At 39.2% G+C, this 26135-nt stretch overlaps 1 long non-coding RNA gene across 2 annotated transcripts; it reads right to left on the bottom strand.

Annotated features, from left to right (window-relative positions):
* LOC144313911 (uncharacterized) lies at positions 1-26135 on the bottom strand. Of its 2 annotated transcripts, none has more exons than XR_013379561.1 (2): positions 25959-26135; positions 1-2216 (listed from the first exon to the last, which is right to left on the bottom strand). It is a non-coding gene; the product is annotated as an uncharacterized LOC144313911 (long non-coding RNA). The 2 variants fall into 2 exon arrangements; XR_013379560.1 differs by lacking the exon at positions 25959-26135 and adding an exon at positions 3510-3583.

The following is a 26135-nucleotide window of genomic DNA, read 5'->3' as shown; positions in this document are numbered from 1 at the left end:
TTATAAAATTTTCCCGACATACATTGTTTATGGTAACGTTTCAAAGTACAGTGATCATCCAAGAAAATGCCAGTTGTTATTGCAAAAGGAGATGACGTGCACAAACACAATGCTTTTCCCCCCAAAAGTCTTTATTTTCCTGTTATCTTGTTTCTTTCTTTTCTGTTCTCTTCGCTTCCATAACATTTGCCGAAAATCAAAGCACGTACAGTTCATCAATGCACATGTGGAAACATTTGCAGTTTACTAAAAGATTAACACATGGGTCTTTGGCTTTCAGGTCTTATTAATAATGAATAATCTGTTCCGTCTTACAAGGTGTTTTTTTTTTTTTTTTTTTTTTTTTTTGTATTAACTTTGCCAGAGTCCTTTGGAGGGGAGAAGAAAAGGAAATGGATTTCAGTTTCTGTAAAACACGGTTTATAAATGAGCATAAGCATTTGTCAGCAATTTTATTATCAGGAAGAATTTTCTGTACGAAGACATCTCAGCATGTCAAGGAGAACGCTTCCTTGGTTCAGGCTCTGCCCTTACAAGAAGCGTCGGGTTTGCTTGAGGCATTTTGAGACTGATTTCAGATGTTTGCAGGGTGACCATTTATGCCCAACAGTCATAAAATAGGAGCACCTGGGTGGCACGGTCGGTGGAGCATCTATCTGACACTTGGTTTCTGCTCCAGTTGTGATCTCATGGCCGTGAGATCGAGGCCCACGTTGGGCTCCACGCTGGAGAGTTTCTCTCTCCCTCTTCCTCTGCCCCACCTGCTCATGCTCTCTTTCTCTCTTTCTGTCTCTGAAATAAATACACAAATCTTTAAAAAAAAAATGTCATTGAAAAAACAGTCATAAAATAGATAAGCCATCCCTTAGTGTTGCAAGTGGAAGGTTTTGCATCCAGTCCCATGACGGTTATGAGGATAAGGTCTCAGCGATCAGAGAGGGGCCGTGCATGGAACGGCATCAGGGGAGGACCCCATGTGCCTGAGGGAAGAGCCCTCCGAGGGTCTAGGTGGGGCTGCCCAGGACCAAGGGCAGGCAGGGGCAGGTCTGCTGCAGGCTCCTAGTGCTCCATGTCGGCAGAGGTGCCTTGTTTCTCTGTAGTAAACGTGACATGAATGACACACATTTATAGACAGCTCCTTTCTGCTTCCGGCATATCCCATATCCTGAGAAACCGTGAACTGGGGAGCCACAGAGAGGCCAGGCAGTTCAGATGTTTCTTCAGAGAACAAGGTGAATGAGTGCTGTCTGCGTTCATCTCTTTGTTTGCCCCAGGAATTCCATTTTGCTTTTCAAAGGATCCTTGGCTGCTCCTTGGATTTTGGAAAAGGTTCACATGAGAACCCTAACTCCGCAGAGTGGCTGCTTACCTCAAATCAAATGTCCCAACACCCCTGGAGCTTTGGTTCAATGGGTTCTCTTTGTCAAGGGTCGTTGAATGCCTTCTCCTATGAATCCAGGACCCAAGGCCAAGTCAGTGAGAGAGTGGCTGCCGTGGAGCATGGGGAGCTGAGGCTTTGGTGGCTTTGGTGCCTGAGTCTAAGGGCCCCAGAGCCACTTGCTCGGGCCAGCTGACCACCTGGTTGCAGATCCATGCAAAGGAGATCGCAGAGGGGCTAAAGCAAGACCGTATAAGGCATACAAGGCAGTTATGAGCCTTGCTGGTGTAACACAGAAGTAACTGGAAAGAACAAGACCATCTTCCTGGATAAAAGACTTTTTTTTTTTTTCCTTTTTTTTTTCTTTCCAAATCTGTGCCGGCCACATGGAGTCGCTTTCACTGCGGCCCTGGATCTCTGGAGTGACTGCCCTTCATCTCTCAAGAGTCTTCCTGTCTCCTCTCTCCACATTTTCTAATCTAAGTGCCATTTTTTTCGGTTGGTTTTAACTCCCCAGACAACAGCAATAATGCATGTTCCTTCCGTATTCACTTCAGCAGTCACAGCTCTGGGGACCAGAATAGGGGCTAATGAGGCCTCTCTAAAGCCACTGACCCCCAGAGAAGGAGGGAAAACAAAGATGGTCTTGTCCCCCTTCCCGCCTGGGAACAAACTGAGGTCACAGCTCCACTTTCTTGTAGAAAAGGAGAAATCTTTTCTCGGCATCAATCCTCACCACACTATGTCAACTCAGGCGGAAATGCTGAGCAAGCGCAGGCCTTGTGTGATGTGTGTCACTCATTTGGAAACGGGTAAAAGAGAGAAATCTGGGAGTTGCCTGTCAGAAAACAGCACAAAAAGGAAAAAAAATGGGAAACATTGAATGGATCCTAAAGTATTAGTAATAAGGGTAATGGTGATGACAAATGGATAATATTAAAATAGTGTCTCTACTAAGCTTCCGCGCAGCCTCGCAGTGGAAGTTAAATATCGACAGTGTGAATTATGGGAGTAAACAGCTCATATGCCACGTCTGTCTGCTGAAACTTTAAAGGAAGCAACAGCTTCTATGAGGGCCGTGTGTTTAGATTCCACAGAGAATGAGATCAAGTGGTATTTGTCCTTCTGTGACAGGCATATTGCACTCGGCATAGTGTCCTCCAGGTTCGTCCATGTTCTCGCAAATGGCAGGATTTCCTTCTTTTTAAAGTGTGATGTGTGTATATATGTATATATAAAACACACAAGAATGGTGGTTGCTGGGGGTGGGAGATGTTGGTCAAAGGCCATGAAGTTTCTGTTATCAAATGAAGTCACTCCAGAGGTCAAGTGTACAGAGCAATGACTGTGGGTAACAAGACTGTGTTGTGCCCTTGAAATTCGCCAAGAGGATAGATCTGAAGTGTTCTCACCACAAAAAAGAAAATGCTAACTGTGTGAGGTGATAAATATATTACTTAGCTTGATCATAGAAATCATTTCACAACGCATATGTGTATGAAACAGAACATTTTACACCTTAAAGATACAGTTTTTGTCCGTTATATCTAACGAGGCTGGGGCAAAAGAAATGCTAGCAGCATCCGGGTATTGAGGCCAAGGTGCCAGCGTGGTCTTGGCAGAGAAAGGAGCAAGGAGCAAGACTATCCCGGGAGGTAGTCACGTTATAAAGAATCCTTACACAAAGCCAGAGAGCTCACCAGCTCTGGAGAGCTGGGACATTTCAGCCCCAGGAACAGGGAGGCTCACCAGGGGTTGTGCATGGGTTTGCACACCGTCTCAGAGTCAGGGTCCTGTGGGCCAGCACCAGAGCAGAGCATGAGCTCCCCAGCACCTGTGGGCATGATAGGATTCTGAAGTGGCTGAGGCCACGTGGCAATGAGGGGGATCTGTGACCCAGGTGACAGACAAGGTTGGCACAAGTGTGAGGTGGATGGGCAGCTTGAGGGTAGTACTTGACCCATCTAGAGAAAGACTGTACACAGCAGTGAGCAGTTACCACAAAGACAACTGTTGAGGTAGACAAGTTAGGATGTCTCATTCCCTTTGCCCTTCTGGGTTCTCTGACTGGGATGGCCATGAACTAGACTGACAGAGACTAACAGGAGGAAAACAAAGAGGAGTTTCTTACCACGTGCATCGCGCGTGCACACGGGAGCACTCAGGGAGGAGTAATCCAAAGGGTTGTTTAGAACTTGGGGTTTATAGAGCATCTTGGGAAAGAACAATAAATATGTAGAGAGATGACAAGACAAAGGAAAAGAATTTTGCGTTCCTAGGGTGGCATGTTATAGAGAGGCGAGTCTCTGGGGAGCTAGTGGGAGATGAAGCCTAGTTACTGAGGTTGGCTGCGTAGACTCCTCTGCGCCATCTCTGGACTGATCAGGATATAAAGATGTCTCCAGTGCAACTTCTGTCCTTCCTGGTAGAGAAGGGGACAGGGGGACATCTTTACAGATCTACAGGGGAGGATAGAGAGATTTTCTTCTATCCGTTTCTTCTCAATCTATTTGGCTTCAAATCATCCTCCTGCCAAAGTGACATCTTTTGGAGCGATAGACTCTGCTACCCTACAGTGGGAAATAAGTCCCACTAGAGATTAAGGGGTAAAGAGTTCAGGGACCTAGTGCACAGGAGCATTCTGTGATACCACTTTTAAAAAATTTAATTTAATTTAATTTATTTTTTTATTTGAGCACAGTTGACACACAATGTTACATTAGCTTCAGGTGTGACATCTTCTTGAGAGTAAAGAACACGTTTATATCTTGCATCTCCTGACACAAAGAAGGAAGCACACACAGCTCTCAGTACATGGTTCTTTGGTTTTGGAGCCAGTGAGATCTGAACCCAGAAATACTACTCCACCCCCTTATTCGGTGCCTGGGAGGGCTGCTATTTTTGAGAAGGGCCTGGAACAGAGACAACTTTGAAGCAGGCTTAACATGAGTGAAAGGGACCCCCCCCAGCTTGAGCCATAGGAAACAGCAGATCCTGTTGTGCTGGAGGTATCTGCGGTCATAAGAATGCTGTATAGACCCCGGCTAAGCCTCTGTCAGAGGGTTACAGTATAGACCTCCATGGTCTTGGAGCCTCACCTGCTTGCTAAGATGGAGAACCTGTGATTTCTGGATAGAGTAGAGGAAGTGGCATGAGAAGTGATGTTGGAAGTCCTGTCCTGGGGTGATGGGGGTAACAGCTGCAGCCGTGTCCTTACTCAGCCACCTGACACTGCAGCGTGTCTGTCTGTGTTTATGGCTATGGAGATTCTAACCCTCCAGAAAACCCCACGGACTATCCAATATTTGTACAACAAATTCCTTCACAACTGAGACCATCACAGTTGGTATCTGTTGCAAAGAATCAAAACATTGAGCAGTGGTAATGATTACCCCGACTCTGTTGCCATGGAAGCTTTCTGGGGTTACAGGCCCACCAGTTGCTCCAGGATTGGGTCAAAGTTTGCTAGTGTGTTCAAAATCATCTTGTGCGCTGCCCTCACTTTCCACGCTAATGGATGAGCCTCCGAGGGAGATTACCTCTTGCTCAAGTTTGCACGAGTGTGCAGGTTCTTAGTAAAAGAACTCTTATCCCCCAATGGTGAAGCCAGGGCCCCCTCACTTTGGGGCTGTTTCTTTACCTCTGCAAACACACATACTGCAATGACTTTCTCTTGTTCATTTTATTAACCTTCTGGGACCAAGTTGGATATTATCCAAACGGAGCTCATTCCCCTGTATGTCTGAAAAATAATGGTGTTGTGTGTTTCTTGGTGGCTATCGAACTCTATAGATTACTTGTACAATATGATGAAGGACTTTAAAAATTTTGCAGTAATGATAATTGGGTCAAGGATATATCAAGGAGTTAATCAGAGGGGTTTATTAATTAGCATATCTCCAGTGAAGCCATTGCAACTGATTAATAACTTGGTAGTGTGGAAGGGAATGTGAAGTTTAAAAATCAATGACCCAATCGACAGCACTGTGTCTTCCGGATCAATTGCACTGAAGCTTTTTTAGAGAAATCTCAGATTATTAATCATCAGCCCAACAGCCCTTTGTTTAAGTTGACCAAGGTAATGTATACCCAGGGGAAAACAGCTAGACTCTCCCTAGGAAACGTCCTATGAATTTATTTATGTTAGAGAATACGTCTTCCTGTTCAAATTGAAATAGCTGCACTGTTTAATTTTAGTTTTAAATGGCTACAGCAATTAGTCCACTAAAAGAACTAATTGCTTGCAAATTTTCATATTTAAACACAAAGCCAATTTTTTTTAAATGACAGTACCGAACAGCATTTCAAAGTCTAGGGAAACAATGATTTTTAAAGTATTGAGTTATGCATAATTTCATAAGATCTTTCACTAATTATAAAACAGTAAAGCAATGGTTTCAAAAAATTCAAGAAAAGAGTAAAAGTCATTATTACTTTTTAAATTATTTATTTTTGTAAGAGGATATTATCAAGAGGGTGATTATAACCACTGCCAGTGTTAAACAACATACTCCTATTTAAAAACATCACTCTTGGCATCAGACATAATGCAATCTACTCCTAGGGATTATCATTATTTTCAGAGCTGCAAGATGATAAACTTGTTTCTTTCTTCTCATTTAATCCCACTTTACAACCACCTCTCCTTCTTTTGAGACTACCTCAGGTGATTAGTTCACAGAAATAGAGTGGATGACCATCCACAATACTTGCTTTCACAGGTTTGCCAAAATTTTAGAGCTCTCAGAATTAAAACGAGCCTTTTTGGGTGGAAAGCTGTTCTTAGAAGACCCTCCCTTCTCCTTAATCTTATTTCAGAGCTTATGACCAAGAACTTTGGAGCCAGCCAGACTGGATCAGAGGTAACCTTGGGTAAATTACATGTTCTTTTCAGCATCAGGGTCCTCATCCATAAAATGATGGAACACCGTAATCCATCTCATCTAGTTATTGTCAGGATCGAATAAGATAAGCATATAGTGTAATTACTCAATAAAAATGTGCTCAGTTTTTGTATTAATATTTTATGATCATGAATAAAATGATCATACATTACAGAAATTAGACACAGGAAAAGTATTTTGTGAACCCCTACTCTGTGGTAATGGCAAAGCAAGATAATAAAGAAAAGAACTGCTAACAAGAGATAATTAAGATGGGCCTCTAGACTAAGCAAGTATGCAGTGCTCACTCACTGCTGAGATTTCAGGGTCTCTACTCAGAGATAAAGGGTATTAGGAAGTGAAGTGGGCAAACAAACACTTTATCTACTCCACCATTTTGTCAGACTGCTTATAGAGAGTTTAATTCTGTAGCTATTTTTAAATTTTTGGTGACCTTAGAGCAGATTAAATAAAAGGTTGAGGCAAGATTAAATAAAAGGTTGAGGCAACCTTTTATTTATAGCCAAAACGTGGAAGAAACCCAGTGTCCATCTATAGGGATATAGATATGCAAAATATGAGGTAAATAGAGAGAATATTAATCTCCTATCAGATACATGAATTGCAAGTGTTTTTTATCCCCCCATTCTGTGGGTTATCTTGTTATTCTGTTGATTTTGTCTCTTGATGAATAAATTAGAAAATTTTTCATGGAGTTCAATTTGTCTCTTTTTCTCTTGTGGGGTCATATCCAAGAAAGTCCAGCCAGATCTAAAGTCATGAAGTTTTTGCCCTATGTTTGGCATTGTCTTACAAAGCTAAATAGAGTCTTACCATATGTATGATCTTGTAATAACATTTCTTGATATTTTCTTAATTGAGCTGAAAATATATGCCCATACAAACCTGCACAACAAATGCTTATAGCAGCTTTATTCACAACTGATGAAAGCTAGAAGCAACGAAATCCAGGGTCATGAAACTTTTGCCCCTTGTTTTCTTCTATGGGTTTTACAGTTTTAGCTCTTAGGTTTAGGTCTCTGATGCCTTTTAAGTTAATTTTTGTAGTTGGTGTAGGATAAGGATCCAACTTCATTATTTCATATGTGGATATTTAGTTTTCCCAGAACCACTTAATACAAAGATTACACTTTTCCCCTTAAGTGATATTTGCATCCTTGTTAAAAAATCATCTGACCAAAAAAAAAAAAAAAAAATCATCTGACCATAGATGTGAGGGTTTATTTCTGGGATCCCTGTTCTGTTAGATTGGCCTGTGTATCTGCCTTTATACCAGGATTACACTGTTTTGATTCCTGTAGTAATAAAAAATCAAATTACTGGAGTAATTTTTGAAGTCAGAAAGTATGAGTCCTCCAACTTTGTTCTTCTTTTCTTATGTTTTAATATTTATTTATCTATTTTAGAGAGACAGAGAGAAAGTGAGCAAGAACAGGGGGAAGAGCCTAAGCAAAGAATTCTAAGCATACTCTACACCAAGCACAGATCCCAACTTGGGACTCAATCTCACAACCCCGAGATCATGATCTGAGCTGAAATCAACCAACTGAACCACTCAGGCACTCCTGTTTGTTTGTTTGTTTGTTTGTTTTGTTTTTAAGATTGTTTTGGCTACTTGGGATCCTTTGTGATTCCCTATGAATTTTGGAATGGGTTTTTCTATTTCTGCAAAGAAATGTCATGAGATTCTGATGGGGATTGCATTGAATCCACAGATTGTCTTAGGTAGTATTGGCATCTTGACGATATAGAGTCTTCTAGTCCATGATGGGTGTGTTTCTCTTTATTTCTGTCTTCCTTAATGTGGTCTCCTTATAGTTTGCATTGTAGTTTGCATTCCTTCCTCAGTGGTCTCCTTATAGTTTGCATTGTAGTCTTCTAGCTCCTTGGCTAACTCCTAAGTATCTTATTCTTTTTGATGCTATAATAACTAGAATTGTCTCATAATTTCTCTATTAGATTGTTCATTGTCAGTGCATGGAAATGCAACTGAATTGTGTGTTGAGTTTATATCCTGTACTTTTGAATTCACTTATCAGTTCCTAAAGATGTTGGTGGAGTCTTCAGGGTTTTCTACAGATGCGATCACAATCTGTGAACAGAGACAATTTTACTTCTTGCTTCTAATTTGGATATCTTTAATTTCCTTTTCTTGTTCTGGCCAGAACCCCCGAACTATGTTGAAAAGAAGAGAGAAAAACTTGTTTCCTTGTCTTGTTCCTGACCTTGGAGGAAAAGTTTCTAATCTTTCACCATTGAGTACAGCATTTGCTGTAGGTTTTTCATATATCCAGAGAAAGGCCTCTCAAACAGATAAGAATTTATGAAAATGGAAAAACACCTAATACATCTAGAGACTAGAGAGCAGTGAACCAATTGAGAAATATGATATTTTGAAAAGGAAGAATGTAGCTGGGCGTGGGAATTTAAAGATAGTTAAGATGAAAATGTCAGATAATAAAGGACAGTTGTATCTCGTACTGCACAGGGTGGCTGCTATCCTGACCTGTGGGCCCATGGTTTTCAAACTTCTACATGCAAATTAAGGCAAAATTTTTCATGCATTATCATTTGAGGTTTCAAAACAAACATTACTTTGGATAAGGAGAAATCAGCAAAGTTTTTAAAGGAGAGAAAGGTGTGAAATTCTGTAGGCCAAAATATACTAGTGCTAATATGATTGTAAGCTATAAGAGAAAGTCCAAAACTTTGTCTCTAATAGAACACAAATAAAAATTAGTTAGATGGCCTGGGGGCAGGAAATAGAAACTTCAAGCAAACCAGATTATAAGAGCAACTTTTAATCAACCATACACACTTACATAAGATTAACATGGTGCCAATGGTTAAAACTAGGAGAGAGTTCCAATAGAAATTGTCTGGCTGGGGCACCTGAGTGGCTCAGTGGCTGAGCATCTGCCTTTGGCTCAGATCATGATCCTAGGGTTCTGGGATCGAGTCCCACATCAGGCTTCTCGCAGGGAACCTGCTTCTCCCTCTGCCTGTGTTTCTGCTTCTCTGTCTGTGTTTCTCATGAATAAATAAATAAAATCTTAAGCAAGAAAAAGAAAGAAAAAGAAATTATTTGGGTTCCCAGAGTTCTGTATTCTGAATTCTTGAGGTATCTGGTTACCTGAAGAAAACTGGATGAAAGCACAGAATGTCAGCCAACCTAATGTCTTCATCTCAGAAACATGAGAATTAGCTTTGCAAGTTTTAAAAATCTATATTACTCTATGGTTTTGTGCAAATCAATTTTCCAGAGGTTTTTTCGCCTCCTCTAAATCAGAGATCCCAGAGTATAAAATAAGGATTTTCATTTCAGAAGAACAAATTGATTTTGGAGAACATGTCGATGAAAGAACTCTCCACCAAATTTAGGAATCACCTAAGGGAGCATACAACCAGCATATAGATATTGTAATTGCTCTATAAGCTTATCTACCCAGAAATTTTATTAACCACCTCTAAGCAAACATACTCAGTGTACTGTGCATTTCCTCCTATACTTAAATTTACCAAACTCTTTATATTAGAACGAAAAGTGATGGTATTATCTGTATTAACTTCCCAAGGTTGACTTGAAGCTGTCCTCAAGATTTTCATCTCCCAAGCCTCATCCCATCAAAGTGACCATTACTTCCTTTGATTCTGTAAGCAAGATAGTGCTGGGTTTACTCTCTCCTCTCCAAGCCAAATGTACTATTTTAATAGTCATTTATTTTAGTCAGAACCATTTGTTGGGGACTGAGTACATTCCCCAGCAGCCACTTATCACATTTCTGCCACAATTAACTTCCTTTAAAAGTCATGGATGCCCTTGTTAGGAAAGCTGTGTTATTTGGAACGTAACAAGAGTGTGGCCAGGAGGGTGAAGCAACTTGAAATGGGAACATGCAAGGAAGGATAAATAAACTGAAGTTTTTAGCCTGGAGAAGAGAGAACTGGGAAACAGAGGGATAAGAAACTGGAGAAGGAGAATATGTGGTAGTCGTCACCAAGCATTTTTAAAAAGTCATATGAAAGAGTTATCAATCTGTGTGTCCAAAGGAGCAAATCTGGAACTAATTGGGAGACAGTAGCAAAAAGGATTTTGATTTTATGCCAGGGACGCTATCGATCAGAGCTAGCAAAAGGGAAAAGGGGATCAGAGAACCTTGGCAGGGGAAGTATTTAGAGGCTGGATAATCATCCAGGGAAGTTATTTTGAAAGGAATTCCAGCAGCTGAAGAGTGTTGGACTAGAAGACCTTTACGGCCTATTTGATGGAGATCTCTATGATTCCCTACCTTCTGTTTTCTCTACACACTTGCTGTTCTTCCATGATGGATATATTTGTGTTTTTCCCAAGCACGTTAAGAAAAGGATGAGTTCTGTGAGCCAATAACACTAAGGAACATTAATATTCTCTTTGGCAATAGATTTATGTCGAATAAAAGTGCCTTGATGCTAATGGAGAGAATATGTGCTTTCCAGTCTGGTACATACAGAGAGCTCATTAGTTCTAAATTTAGATGTAAGCTTTAGTGTTGGAGGGGCTCCAAGTTTGACTAATACATCTGAACATGTCCTTGTTAGAAAAAAAAATGATGGAGAATTCTATTTTTCTACTTTGTGTATGTGTGGGTGGAGAGGAAAAAACACATGCTCTTTTATATCAGCTAATTCCATCTGCTCACAATTATTCAGTAGGTGTGCCAATCTAATGATACTAAATACACAGAAGGTATGCAACCGATGCTTTTAGTTTGATAGAATAGTTCTTACTTAGCAGAGGTGAATCAGTTTGCAAATTCTTAGAGTTGATTTAAATCAACTGCTGTACTTTTTTCCATAGCAAGCTCCCCCAAAATGAGGCAGTGGCTAATGACAAGATGTCATTTTATTTCAACAAAGTTTTATTAAGCGCCTACCAGGTTTAAAGATAAGTGGGCAAAGGTAGGCAGGTTGCTGCCTTCAAATTTCAACTCTCGAGGAACTCAGTCTTGACAGAGATGACTTCAATAAGTAACAGACATGTCACTACCCGGCTCAAAAAAACCTATTATTTAGGATAAATTCTCATACCACTCTTAAAAAATAACTACAGTGGTGCCTGGGTCACTCAGTCGGTTAAGCATCTGCCTTCAACTCAGATCACGATCTCGAGATCCTGGAATCAAGCCCTGAGTCAGGCTCCCTGTTCAGCAGGATACCTGCTTCTCCTCTCCCTCTGCCACTTCCCCTGCTTGTGTTCTCTCATTCACTTGCTCTCTCTCAAATAAATAAATAAAATCTTAAATAGTTCAAAATTCTCTAAACTACATTGCCTGTAAGCATTCAATAAATTTAAAGAAAATAGTTCAATGCATAGTCTATTTTCCCAAATATCCCTTCTCCATTAATATCAGAATAAATTATAAAAATGATTTGTCACAAATGTATAATTTTATTAATTATAAATACTGTTAAATATGAATTTTAAATAGTTTAAAATATTTAGTTACAGTTTTTATTTAGGGGGTGTCTGGGTGAATCTGTGGTTAAGTATCTGCCTTTTGCTCAGGGCCTGATCCCAGGGTCCTGGGATCGAGTCCTGCATCGGACTCCCTACAGGGAAACTGCTTCTCCCTCTGCCTATGTCTTGGCCTCTCTCTGTGTGTCTCTCATGAATAAATAAATAAAATCTATAAATAAATAAATAAATAAGTAAGTAAATAAATAAATAAATAAATTTTATTTTGAAAAAGGAAGTTACTTATAGGGAAACCTATAACCTCAACAGAGTTCTCATCATAATCTACCTGCAGGTTCTCCCTTCATTGTTAATTATCAACTAGTAGAAAATGACACTGTCAGACTTATCACAGGAAACGTGGCAAAGTGAGAGGTAAACCACATTTCCACCTGGAGAACCAGCTGGAGTGCCCTCAGATCAGGAGTAGTTGGCAAAATGATGTACAGCTGACATTTAATTACAATCTAAATAACAGCTGATATTACACTGGGCTATCACTATCAAATATTCACTCTGTTTCCTTCCTCCTAATATTTCCTTAATGACTCCACTGGAAGTGGGTTGCCCTCATATTAGAACCTAATTTACAAGCCTACATTGACAAATACTTTTTCACATTATGCCTCACTCAAAAAGGCACTAGTGGTTGTGTTTTAGTCATTGCTAATATATTAAGAAGAAATGGTCATGGTGGTGATTAGAGACCAACATAGTAAAGCAGGAATAGAAATAACACCTAGAGATGGGTATAAAGAAAAATAAACTTATGTATAGTACTTTTTCCTCAAAAAAAAAAAAAAATCCACTTGGGAGTTCAACAACATCATCAATTAAGATAAAATTAATACCGAAGGAATACTTCACCAAACAACAGCAAAATCCATACTCTTCTCAAGCTCATATGGGATGTTCAGCAAGACAGGCCACATTCGGGGTCAGAAATGTACCTTCACAACTTCAAACAAATAGAACTCATGCAATGTCTGCTCTTAGACCACAACACAATTAAACCAGAAATCAGTAATAGAAAGGTATCTGGAAAAAAAATCCAAAATACATGCAGATTAAACAACACACTTCTCAATAACACATGGGTCAAAGAAAAAAATGACAGGAGAAATAAAAAGTATTTTGAACTAAATAGGAATTAAAACACAATGTATTAAAAATGTGTGGAAAGCAATGAATGACTGAAGGAAAAATTAGCACATTGAATGCACATATTAGAAATGAAGAGAGATATAAAATCAGTAACCTAAGTTTATGTTTAAGAAACCAGAAAAAGAAGAGCTAATTAAATCCACAGTGAGCAAAAGAAAGAAATAATATGCATTAGAGCAGAAATCAATGAAATTGAGAGATAATGAATAAAACCAAAACCAGGTTCTTTGAAAATACAATAAAACTGATAAGGATCTAACCAGGTTAACTAAGAAAAAAAGAGAGGACACAAATCACTGTTGTCATAAATGGAAAAGGAGACATCACTGTGGGTCCCATGGACAATAAAAGGATGATAAAGAAATATTATGAACAACTCTTTGACCACAGATTGGATGACCCAAATGAAATGGACCAATTCCTTGAAAGACACATTCTCCCAAAACTCAAAGTAGAAATAGGTAATCTTATCTATTAAATTGATAGTAATACAAGTATATAATAGATTAAATATCAGTTAAAGAAGTTGAATCAGTAATTAATAAATCACCCAAAACAGAAAGCTCTGAGCCCAGATGGGCTTACTGGTGAATTCTACCAAAAATTTAGGGGAAAAATATACCAATTATCTACAGTCTCTATCAGAGGATAGACACAGAGATAATAAACCAAACTCATTAACACAATCAGACAAAGATATTAAAGAAAACTCTAGATGAATATCTCCCATGAACTGAAAACCCTCAACAAAAGGTTATCAAATTCAATCCAACAATGTGTAAAAAGAATTATATACTATGACCACATGGGATTTATTCATATATGCAATTCTGGTTCCACATTCAAAAATCAATTATAAGAATGAACAAAATCCAGAACACTGACAACACCCAGTGCTGGCAAGGTGGAGCAGGAATGCGGAGGATGGTAAGAATGTGGAGCAACAGGACCTCTTATTCATCGCTGGTGGGAATGCAAAGTGCTGCAGCCACTTTGGGAGACAGCTTGGCGGGTTCTGACTATAGTGCTCTTACCCTATAATCTACACAAAAGAGCTGAAAACCTATATCCACACAAAACCCACACGTAGAAGTTTATAGCAGGTTTCTTCATAATTGCCAAAACTTAAAGCAGCAGAAATGTCCTTCAGTGGATGGGTGGGTAAATTAACAAACAATGGAATATTATTCAACTCTAAAAAGAAATGAGCTATCAAGCACTGAAAAGACTTGGAGGAACCTTAAAGGCCTATTATTAAGTGATAGATGCTGATCTGGAAGGGGTACGAACTGCATGATTCCAAGTCCATAACAGGCTGGACAGATAAAACTGTGGAGCAAAAAAATCAGTGGTTGGCAGGGAGGGGTTGGGGGGAAGAGAGTGACGAGTGGGCAGACACAGAGGGTTTTTAGCTCAGTGGAAATATTCTGTATGATATCATAAGTCCGTGTCATTGTACATTAGTCCAACTCCCTACGATGTGTCACCCAAGAATGAACCTTCATGTAAACTGTGGACTCCGGGTGATGTTGACTTGTCACTGTAGGTTCATCAGTTGTAACAAAAATGCCACTCTGCTGGGGGTGTTGACAGTGGGGGAGGCTGTGCAAGAGTGGGGCAAGGGGGCACAGGAAATCTCTGTACATTACCTTCAGTTTTGCTGTGAACCTAGAACTGCTCTAATAAAATCATAATTTAAAAAACAAACCAGGGGATCCCTGGGTGGCTCAGCGGTTTAGCGCCTGCCTTTGGCCCAGGGTGCAATCCTGGAGTCCCGGGATTGAGTCCCGCATCAAGCTCCCGGCATGGAGCCTGCTTCTCCCTCCTCCTGTGTCTCTGCCTCTCTCTCTCTCTATGTCTATCATAAATAAATAAATAAATCTTTTAAATAAATAAATAAATAAAAAATAAAAAAATAATAAATAATAAAAAACAAACCAAAATACACCCAGCTGTATATCCACCATGAAGCTTTGTCAAATCTTAGCATTAACAACATTTGCATTGTCTAGGATGTTAAGTAATAAATGGGTGGATGTTGAATATGGGGAAAAATCCACCTGGAATTTTGATAGGACACCATAGAACTGATGATATAATATGTGCAATCATCAATGAACAATACTTAGTAACTAATAATAATACCAACTAATCACAGGATGTCTCTCCATCTTGAAGTTCCTTCAAAAAATACAATTTTTTTTTCTCCAGAGAGATCTTTGTCTTCTTTCTTCAGTCAGTGCTTTGAAATGCTCTATTTTCTTAGTACTAATGGAACTATCTTATTCAGTATGATATTTTCTACATTTTTATTGCTGGTGTAGGTAATACCATATATTTGGAGTTTTATTGTTAGGTGACATTGACAAACTCTCTTTTTTATTCTAATTTTTGAGTCTCTGCTTTTGTATGTGGATGACCATATCCCATACAATTAGTGGCCTTCCTGGGGCACCTGGGGGGCTCAGTGGTTGAGTGTCTGCCTTCAGCTCAGGGCGTGATCCCAGGGTCCTGGAATCGAGTCGCACATCGGGCTCCCTGCATGGAGCCTGCTTCTCCCTCGGCCTGTGTGTCTGCCTCCCTCTGTGTGTCTGTCATGAATAAATAAATAAAATCTTTAAAAAAAACCATAGTGGCCATTCTAATTCTTCATTTCTACCACAGAAGCTGAGATAATGAGCAGTTCTGACTTGTTTCTAATCATAAAACAGATGAGTCAGAAGCTTTCAGAATACATAATATTTACAATGCCCTGTCAAGACCAAATTGAGGGACATTTTACAAAAATAACTATCTTATATGTGTCAAGAAGCATGACGGTTGAGATTTTACTCTACTCTCAAACTGAAATGTTAGCTGGCTGCAATTTCATGAATCTAAGAGTTTTTTAAGATGGTCCTTCTGACGCAATGTTTTAAAGACCTTGTGTGGCTGAGATAATAAGTATTGTGCCCTTATTTTACAAAACAATTTGGGTTGCTATAAAATTACAGATTCAAAGCTTTTCCTTTTCCTTCCATGTTTTAAAATATTACTTATTTTCTTGGATCCAGTTTTGTCTGTCTGATTTTCTTTTCTTTTTTTTTTTTTTTACCTTTGTCGGTGGTCATTTTTTTTTTTTTAATCTCTGAAGCATTTAAATGATTGTCAGAGAATATTTTCTTCAATTTTCTTTTAATGTGTTCTCAGGCAGATTTTTTTTTCAGTTCTCTTTATATTTATTTATTTGTTTGTTTTAATTTATTTTTTATTGGAGTGCAATTTGCCAACATATAGCATAACACCCAGTGCTCATCCCATCTCAGTTCTCTTTAGCATTCTATCGGCTATTTAAATTAGGTAACTTTTACCTTTTTGAAACAGTGGTTTTCAAAATATGGTCTCCAGAAGGATTCAACTTTGCTAGAAAGGCAAATTCTTGTGCCCAACACCAGACCTACCAAATCAGAAGCTGGTGGTCGCTGTGGCAGGTAATTCTGACACCTTGTCAATTCGTAACCCATTATTTGAAAAGACAAGAAGTCTGTCATCCTGTTTTCTTCAAATATTTCCTTTCTTCCTTTTTCTCCCCCCAGCCTTACTGAGAGATAAATGACAAAGTTGTGTATATTTAAGGTGTAGAACGTGATGATCTGAGATGTGTGTGTATGTTTTATACACATATTGTGAAACGATTACCACAAGCCAACCAGTTAACACAGCCTTAAGAGAGAAGGACATGCCGCCATTTGCAACAGCATGGATGGATCTGGAGGCCACTGTGTTAAGTGAATAAATCAGTCACAGAAAGACAAATGCTATGTGATCTCCCTCACACATGGAATCTAAAAAAGGGGAAGTCCCAGGAGGAAAGAGTAGAGTGGTGACTATCAGGAGCTGGAGGCGGGGCGGGGTGGGGGGGGGTGTAGAGAGAGATTCAGAGATGTTGGCAAAGGGCTCAGGCCTCCAGCTGTAACACGCACACATCCCAGACCTAGTGTGCAGCAAGGGGACTCCAGCTCACGGGAATGTACTGCATGTGAGAGGAGAGCTTAGCGGTCCTTCTTTCCTGTAGCTTTTCCTTTTTTACCAGACTCCTGTTCCCAGATGTTGACATTTCTAGGAATGTTTCCCTTTCTGCTACTTTATCCAAGGCTCCCTCAATGGCGTGCTTCTCGTCATCACTCTACAGCTTTATCGATCTTGCTTTTCTCCCCAGGGCTTGCTTCTTTTATTCCAACTCCCGTACATTGTGCTTAATAGTTCTGTTTCAAATTTGGTAAGTTCTTATTTCTTTTTCAGACTAAAACTACCCATCTTTGTCTTTGTAAGGGTTTTTTATCATAAATTCCTCATCTTTTACAGCCTTTCAGGCTTCTAGGTGTATGTTGAGTCACCTGTTGTCACCTTTGTCATGGTTGTAATCTCCAGATTTTAGCCATGGGCCTGTGAGCCCATTTTCTCTGGGGCTTTTACCATCATGGATGGTAAAGTATTTGAGGGAGAAGCAAAGGCAGGCCCCAATCTGTGTGCCTCCAGGTGAGGTCCATTGGAATGGAGAGAATGCGGCCAGAGCAGTATGTGCCAAAGAACACAGAGCCACTGCTGATAACTTATCTCTGTTATGGTGTACCCGTCTAGCTAGTGTTTTATTTTTAAACTTTTAAGGGGATGCAGAATTGAAAGGCAAATATTTTTAGTTTATGTTCCTTCAGGTGTTTGCCTCTGGAAGGAGGCGTTCTTCAGGAGTGCATGTCCAAAGGCAGCTGGTCAACCTGTTTTCATCAACATTTTACCCTAGGATGACTCTTTCTTTCCAATTTCGGTAATACCTGGACAGTAATAATCCTCTCAATGAAAGACTCAGGGCAAGTAAGAGCAGATTCTTTTTTCTCTTGCAATTTGTATGCTATGTGCAAACAACAGATCTAACACCTTGTTCCTTGCAACCCATACACACAACAGTTTATGCCAGGCCTTGTTGTCCCTTAGAATATGTTTTTCACTCTGTGTGTATGTGTGTGTGTATTGCCCAGACCATGTTTTCCTTTAGCTATGTAGCTTCTTCAAGCTCGATGCAAAGAAAAGAACCAGTCTAACAGCCTGTGCTAATTCCCCATTTTGTCCTAGTGTTATCTTCTTGAAATATAGATTCAATTATTTTACTTTCCTTTCTAAAAAACACTCAAATACCACCCTTCCGCAGTGGAATATAGGGATTGTCATAGCCTGGGCCCAACCAACTCTTAAGCTTCAAATCCTGGTACCCTCCTCATTTGCCATGTAACCTGGTTAACCTACACTTTCTTGCATTCCCTGATATGCCAATCTGTTTTATCTTCATGTCTTTTCTAGTGTTGTTTGCTTTTTATAATATTCCCTTTTGTCTCACTCTCTCTTTGGTAAAATCATATTCCATATTTAAGACTAAAGTCAAAATTTTCACTAAAAGAAATATCACCTCTTGGGGTGGTGAGGGGCATCCCCAAAATGTGCCTATCTGGTGTGTGGATTATTTTGAGCTGAAGATCATCAAAGCCCAAAAACTCGGAAGAGCTTTTACCTCCTCCTTAACTGCTTCTAAGAATTTAGACAGGGAGCCTGGTTCCAGAAAAGCGATATCACCAGAAATGTCTACAAAGAGTGTGAACTAGGTGTGGTAATCTGGGGGCAGTGGGGGCAGGGGGTGGAGTTCAAATTCCTCTCTCTGACCCACTATCTCTGCAAGTCATGAGAAACATCTGTTTACCAAGCATCTACTCTTCCCTTTTTCTGTGAATTGTCTTCCTTCCCTTTGAAGCCACAGACCCCTACCTCCCTGCCCTTATATGCCCAGAATGGCATATAAGCCTCAACTGCCTGACTTGCCCATGGGTCTATTTTTATGATGCTCCCATATATATCAAATTAAATTGTTTTTTCTCCTGTTAATCTGTCTTATGTCAATTTAATTACTAGATCAGCCAAAGAACCTGGAAAGATAGAAGAAAAATTTTTCTACCTCTACAGTATAATTATCCTTTTCTTTCTTTACGTGGTCAGGATGTGGAAAGAATACAATATCTATCTTTCTTGTTTAGTTTTTTAGATATTGTTAAAACTGAACTATACACTTAGCCTTGTTAATGCCTAAGCACTAAGTAGATTCAGTTCCTAATTCTTAAGTACTAGTCTGTAATCTTGTATTTGTTGCTCTAGCTTGAACCTAGACCAACATATTCAACATGTTTTTGTTTTTGTTTTTTTAAGATTTTATTTATTTATTCATGAGAGACACACAGAGAGAGAGGCAGAAACACAGGCAGAGAGAGAAGCAGGCTCCATGCAGGGACCTTGATGCGGGACTTGATCCTGGGACTCCACGCTGGGCCAAAGGGAGGAGCTAAGCCACTGAGCCACCCAGGGATCCCTCAACATGTTTCTTGAAGTGGACAGACAAAACTAGGCAAATGTTGGATGACTCCACATAGCTCATTTAAGTAAAAAGAACCATTAAAAAATTTTTTTTGAAGTAGGCCCCTTGAGTGTCAAGTTTTCTTCATCACTTATATCAGTTATAATTCCAAATAAATCCACTCTGCTATGAACCTCTGCTAAGGCTAGATTTAGCCACTGTCATCTCTTAACCTGCGCTACATAAAATAGCTGCTAAATGATGTGCTCGCTAAGAGTCTGCTTCTTTACAATTCATCTTTCACATGACAGATGACGTGAGCTCTCCAAAAGAAAATTTTCTATTTTTCTGTGGCCTCCAATATGTCAAGAATAGAATTTTTGAGGACCCTGAATGACTTGAATCTGGACAGACTGGTTTACTATCAGTTTCTCAAAACTCTAAGCAATTTTCTGCTTTAAGGCATTTGTACTTCCTGTTCCTTCTATCTGGAATGTTCCGATGCCCAGCTTCTCATCATAGGTCAAGTTCCAGCTCACTTGTTTGCTTTTCCAAGAGTCTCCTCTGGAAACAATATTGTATCTGGAGTTTGTCCTTCAGGACACTTTGTACTAATTTCACAGCCCACTGAGTTCATTGCATTGTGTTGCATTGCATCCATGTTATGTGACGGCCATCCTGCTTCCTTGTGAATGTGTTTAGGCTTGTCTTTGAAGTCTGGAATAGATAATTCATGAAAGCAGGGAAGAGCTCCTCTGACTTCTTTATAATTCTAAACCCAGTGACAGCCACAGTAAACAGCACATGTATATAGTCCTAAAGTCTAATCAACTTGTCTCTTGCCGAATAAATATGTGAACTTAGTTGTTCAGAACTTTTATAAAACTAACTTCCCACCACCCTTTAAATATATTTGTTGAAGAACCAGTTTTACCTTTTATGTTGTCTACTTTATTTTCTGAAACAGAAAAAAAAAAATCCAATATTTTGGGTCTTTATCAAGCTGAGTAGTGCAGAGCTAGTAATGAAATATTATGACCATCCTAGGTAGTGATTTGTCAACAGGTGCTTCACACATTCTCTGATATGTGGAAAATGTTATGCGAATAAACATGAACAGCATTATAAACTATTAAATTATACTTTTTCAGCATAGTATAGAATTCTTGACCGATGATCATTTCAAATTTTATTTGTTCAGAACAACAACTGTGGGCTTTTAGAAACCTTTGTGTCCTCTCACAAAGTTCTCTTTTGATTAACAACTTTCTTGTTTACTGTTGCTTGTCACACTCTCTAGCCCTTTATTTGCTATTACTTCATTTGCTGTCCAGTGATGCAACTCTGTCTGGAGTATGTCACAGGCAAAACAGAAACATGTCCATAGCACTCGGCTTTCTTCCTTGGATTATGTAAGACCAAAACCCACCAGGCACACTGCCAGCTTTTGCACGTAGGTTGAAATGCTGTAGGAAACCCATGGCTGACAATTTTTGTTGTTTCTTCCAAGTTTTATGTCTTTCTAGGCAAGGACTGAGAAGCCAGAGAAATGCAGGACATTGGGAAGAGGCCCCGTTTTCATGTGGCTGTTGTGGCGCAGTGAGGCCCAGGGTCTGTGGCAGAGAAAGGTGTCTTGCCTTAGGAATTCAATAGCATGTTTAACATTTATAACTTGGGAGTTACTTTTTCTTTAACACACAAAATTCTTTATTGATGCACTTTGGACATAGAGAAGGCTGTTCATTTATCTTCAATAAGTCTGTGATTTATTGAGAGGAATAAAATACTTATTAATCATTTGAGTTCAGGATATGAAATAATTTTTCAAGTTGTCCAGATGAGCCTGTCCAGTAAAATTCTATCATCAATTGTAGGAGTTGGTAGAAACTTGGCCTTGAATGTCAATCTGTCTTCAGACACAGTTTTAATTTCAGCCTCTCCCAGTGCATCGGTGACTTGACAGTGAGTTATGAATTCTCACTCTCTCAGCTGGACAAGTTGCTCGCAGATTTTCTGATAACATGACTGTATTCTGGAGGAATATTCTTAGATAAATGTGGATTTTTTAATGAAAATAAAAATCTTTCTTCTTCTGTACTACATGAAGATTGTGAGTGTAGAATGAGTTGTGAGACATATAAAATGGTAACTGTATTCACCGTGCAATTCCATCTTTTGAAAATCCTGCACTGTATACTGAAAATCAATTTTCATCAGTGAAGAAGAAAATCTGGATAATGAAGTAATATCATTCTACTAACAATTCCCATGGGCCAGAGGCAAACTCCATTGTCATTGTACTTCCCAAAGTGACAGTTTAAATGGCAAGAATACATTTAAATACACAAGTTGACATACACAGAATAGAAAATCAATTAATTGCACTGTCCAACACTGATGAGAACACAGGAAAATAAAATAAAATGGCAGGATTTATTTCAAAGGATGAATTTAAGGTAAATATCCTTTAATACTACACATTCTAATAGAAATCAATGATAGAAAAGATTTAAAAAACAGATCAATTGATCGTGAATAAAGTGAGGAAAACTTATGAGGCTCTGGCAGTAGATGCCTCAGGTAACTTTTAAGGCAACAGAATTTGAAGTCCTCATTGTGTCTGTATACCCTGCCTAGGTTTATATATTCCCATAACAGGCATTTAGTGTTGTTTTAGGGATAAAGTTAGGCTATGTATGCAGAATGTGGCACAGCATCTCTTGCATGGCAGGTGCTCAAGGTAAGTGAGCTATTATAGTTACTAGTAATTATGAGTTATTATGTATGCTATTCAAGTAACTACGTATGAACTTATCCTTTCTGAATGTAATTTCTGTCTCCAAATCAGTGGATCTCAGTGGAGGGTTTTGTGGGGTTTTTTTTTGTTCTCCAATACCATTTTTGACAGTATCTGGAGATGTTTTCGGTTCTTATAATGGGCAGGGGTCTGTTACAGACATTTGATGGCAGAGGTCTGGGATGCTGCTAAATGCCCTACAGTGCATAGGACCATGCCGACCACAAAGAATCTTCCAGCCCAAAGTGTCAGTAGTGCGAGGTTGGAGAATCTTGCTCTTACCCTGTGTGATTTCTATAGATGTAGAACTAAGAAAGCAATCATCATAAAAACCATCACACACCACTTCAGTTCTTGTCTGACCCTCATCAATGCTCCAGGCAGACTGGGTGAGAGGGTGTAGTAAGCGAGTGCTGAGAGAAGCAACTGGAAGAGAAGCTAATGAATAAACAAGTCGACTTTTCAAGAAAATTTGTTTAGTATCTCTTCTTCCAAATTCCCATGTTGAGGGAATGGGCTGAAAGTGAACTAAAACCATCAAAAAGCAAAAATCCAACCATAATAATAAGGATCCACACAAATATGATATCCCAGTACTGGCCAGGAGGGTCTACGAGAATATAGAACACACAGAAATGTACACACATAATTGGGAAATACACAAATAGAAATACAAACGAGACCACAAAGGTAATTATGTTCTAACACCTGCTGCTGACCTGTACTGTCCATTCAGGCTGCTATAACAAAACATCACAGACCAGGTGATTAAACAATAATCACTCCTCACAGTTCTGGAAGCTGGAAATCCCAAGATCAAAGTGCCAGCTGGTTCCATATTTGTTAAGAACCCACTTCCTGGTCTGCAGAAGACACTTTTCTTGCTGTGTCCTCACATGGTAGAGATAGATCATCTCTCTCACGTTCATTCTTACAAGAGTACAAGGGTCCCACCCTCATAATCTCATCACCCCCTAAAGGCCCTACCTCCTACGGGGCTAAGGCTTCAACATATGAATTCAGGGGGACACACTCACTTTATATCATGCACCGTAATCAATGCCATAATGAAGAGAAAGTGGAAATCATACCAGAATCCCTCCTTTTTTTTTTTTTAAAGAATTTATCTATTTATTCATGAGAGACACAAAAAGAGAGGCAGAGACAGAACCAGAGGCCTGATGTGGGACTCGATCCCAGGACCCTGAAATCACACCCTGAGATGAAGGCAGATGCTCAACTACTGAGCGACCTAGGCTAGAATCCCTCTTTATATTCTTGTTTATATAATTATTTGTTACCATATTGTAAATTTGCTTACTGAGTACTGAATAATTCTCAGACTTCCTGCCTGAGTAAACAAACTCACACAAAAATTGCTAGATATCCTTCTCTGCTATGTGGGTATCTGGCAATTATGGCTTTGCCCCCCGGCACTAGTAGAAACATGCTGGAAAAGACACTCTTTAGAGAATGTTAAGTTTGCAAGGTCTGTGTCAAGGTCTTTCCAGGATGTGTATACAGAGAGCTCTCTTGGCTGGATCACTCACATTCATTTATAAAGCTAAGTATTATTAGCTGCAAATGAAAAATATCTTTAATGAATGCTGATCATGAAGTAGGAGATAAGAACCAAGAGGAAAACTTAAATGAGAAACAACTTTGAAAGATTTATAAAATGTTATGCACCTTGCCATCGTGTAGGCCAATGTCATCATCTTATAGATAAGTGAGGCTCAGAAAATTAAACCCATCCAAGTTGACACAGTTAATAAGGGGTGGATTTCAGTTTAGATTTGCCCAGTCAAAGCCATATTCTTTATTCCTGGGCCATGCTTCTTTCTCCAAGCACACAGAGATACTTCCTGGAATATAACCTAGGTCAGAGGCTAGAGGGAAGGGAATCAGAGGGACTCTTCTGAAGGCATCTCGATTGTAAAGAGCGAAGTGTGGTCATCTCAAAGGGTTGTAGTCATAGAACAACAGGGATCAAAACTGGAACAGACGTAGTGCTGAGAGCAGTCCCTAAGGTGCAGAGACCATTGGTGATGGTCTCCATCAGAGAGCAGGTGGGGGAACAGATACAACATCATGTACGATAGGAGAACTCGCGTGGGTTTTATGGATTTGGAGTTTTTGCCCAATTCCACTGTAACTCGACATAATAAAATATTGCATAGACCATTAACATGCTCGGATGAAATAGTAAATTAAGGACATCTTAAAAATTTAAACATTGGAGGTGGACTTTAAAGATTCTTTTAAGTTTTGGACATACCCATATCTATATTTTTAGTCTTGCCTTTTTTCCACGAAGTGATTTGTGGTGGAATAAGCACCTACACAGTAGCATGTCTTTTCAACAATGCTCTGGTGGATTAGCACACAGACCTGGGTGGTGTTGTCAGAGCTGATAAGATGCTCTGAAGACACAGCAGTGATTAAAGAAATGCTGACGGTGACAGAAACAAGAGTTGGCTAGAAGCTCTTCAATTTTTCTCTTTATAGGGAGGTCAAAAAGTCTATCATGCATGATTAAAATTTTAATTAAATACGTTTAAATTCTGGTTTAAAATGTAGTTTCACTATCTATCGAACACTTTGAATTCTCCAAGAAGATAATAAATCTCAGTTGCCATAGGAATTTCACTCCTTGAAATGTGATTAAAAGTGGGTTTTTGTTATCTAGCAGAACTCATTATAGGGATTGGCTGTCAATAATGGTAGGGAGATTTCCTGTTAAGAAGGAAGGAAATTAGTATTTGTTAAGTCACTACAAATGCCAACCACTGTTACTTGTTTTTCAGGCATGATCTTGTTTACCTTTTTTTTTTTTTTTCAGTTAGTGAACATATAGTACAATATTAGTTTCTTGAGTAGAATTCAGTGATTCTTCACTTACATACACAGGGCTCATCACAAGTGCCCTTCCTAGTGCACATCCCACATCTAGCCTATCCCCCACCCAGCTCCCTCCACCAACCCTCAGTTTGTTCTATATCCTTAAGAGTCCCTTATGGCTTGTTTCCCTCTCTCCTTTTTCCTTTTCTCTACATTCATCTGTTTTGTTTCTTAAATTCCATGTAAGAGTGAGATCATATGGTATTTGTTTTTCTCTGATTGACTTATTTTACTTAGCATAATACACTCTAGCTCCATTCACATCGTTGCAAATGGCAACACTTCACTCTTTTTGATGGCTAAATAATACTCGATTGGGCATACATACCACATCTTTACTCATTCATCAGTCAATGGACGTTTGGGCTCTCTCCTTAGTTTGGCTATCGTTGATAATGCTGTTATAAATATTGGAGTGCATGTGCCCCTTCGAATCAATATTGTTGTATCCTTTGATAAATACCTATTAGTTCAATTGCTGGGTCATAAGGTAGTTCTATTTTTACTTTTGAGGAATCTCCATACTGTTCTCCAGAGTGGCTGCACCAGTTTGTATTCCCGCCAACAGTGCACAAAGGTTTCATTTACCCTTTTTTTTTGCCAAAATTGCAGGTGATCATTAGCACCCCCACTTTATATATGAAGAAATCGAAACACGGAGATAAAATAAATTATTTTGTAAGTGATCACAAAGCTAAGAAAGTGGAAAGAACCAAGTCTGTGGCTATAAAGGCTTTGAAGTTTACACCACAACTCAGTTGCTCTCCAGTAAGACTGATAGGAATGGATGACTTATTTTATAAAATGGAACTATCAAAATCTAAACATACTACATAAGGTTGGAAGGATTCCATGGAGTTATACAATCTTTAGGAAAAATTAAAATTTATTTTCAAAGTATTAAACAACTTTGCTTCAGAGGCTATATAATTTTGTTTTAGACTTACCGGAAAATATGACATTGTGGGTTGACCGTGTCTGTGCACAAGTGATTTGGCCTCAGTTGAAGGGAGTTTCAAGAGAAAGGAATCCTGGAAATGCAGTGTCTGTCTCTTCGGTCCAGTGGTATTGTAGTTTCTTTGCCCTACAGCTTCATACTGTGACATCATCCTAATCAGAAATGT

Source organism: Canis aureus, chromosome 5 (genome assembly GCF_053574225.1).
Source record: "Canis aureus isolate CA01 chromosome 5, VMU_Caureus_v.1.0, whole genome shotgun sequence".
Classification (NCBI taxonomy): domain Eukaryota; kingdom Metazoa; phylum Chordata; class Mammalia; order Carnivora; family Canidae; genus Canis; species Canis aureus.
Note: the sequence above shows the minus strand (reverse complement) of the source record. Positions and strands in the feature narration are given on the sequence as shown.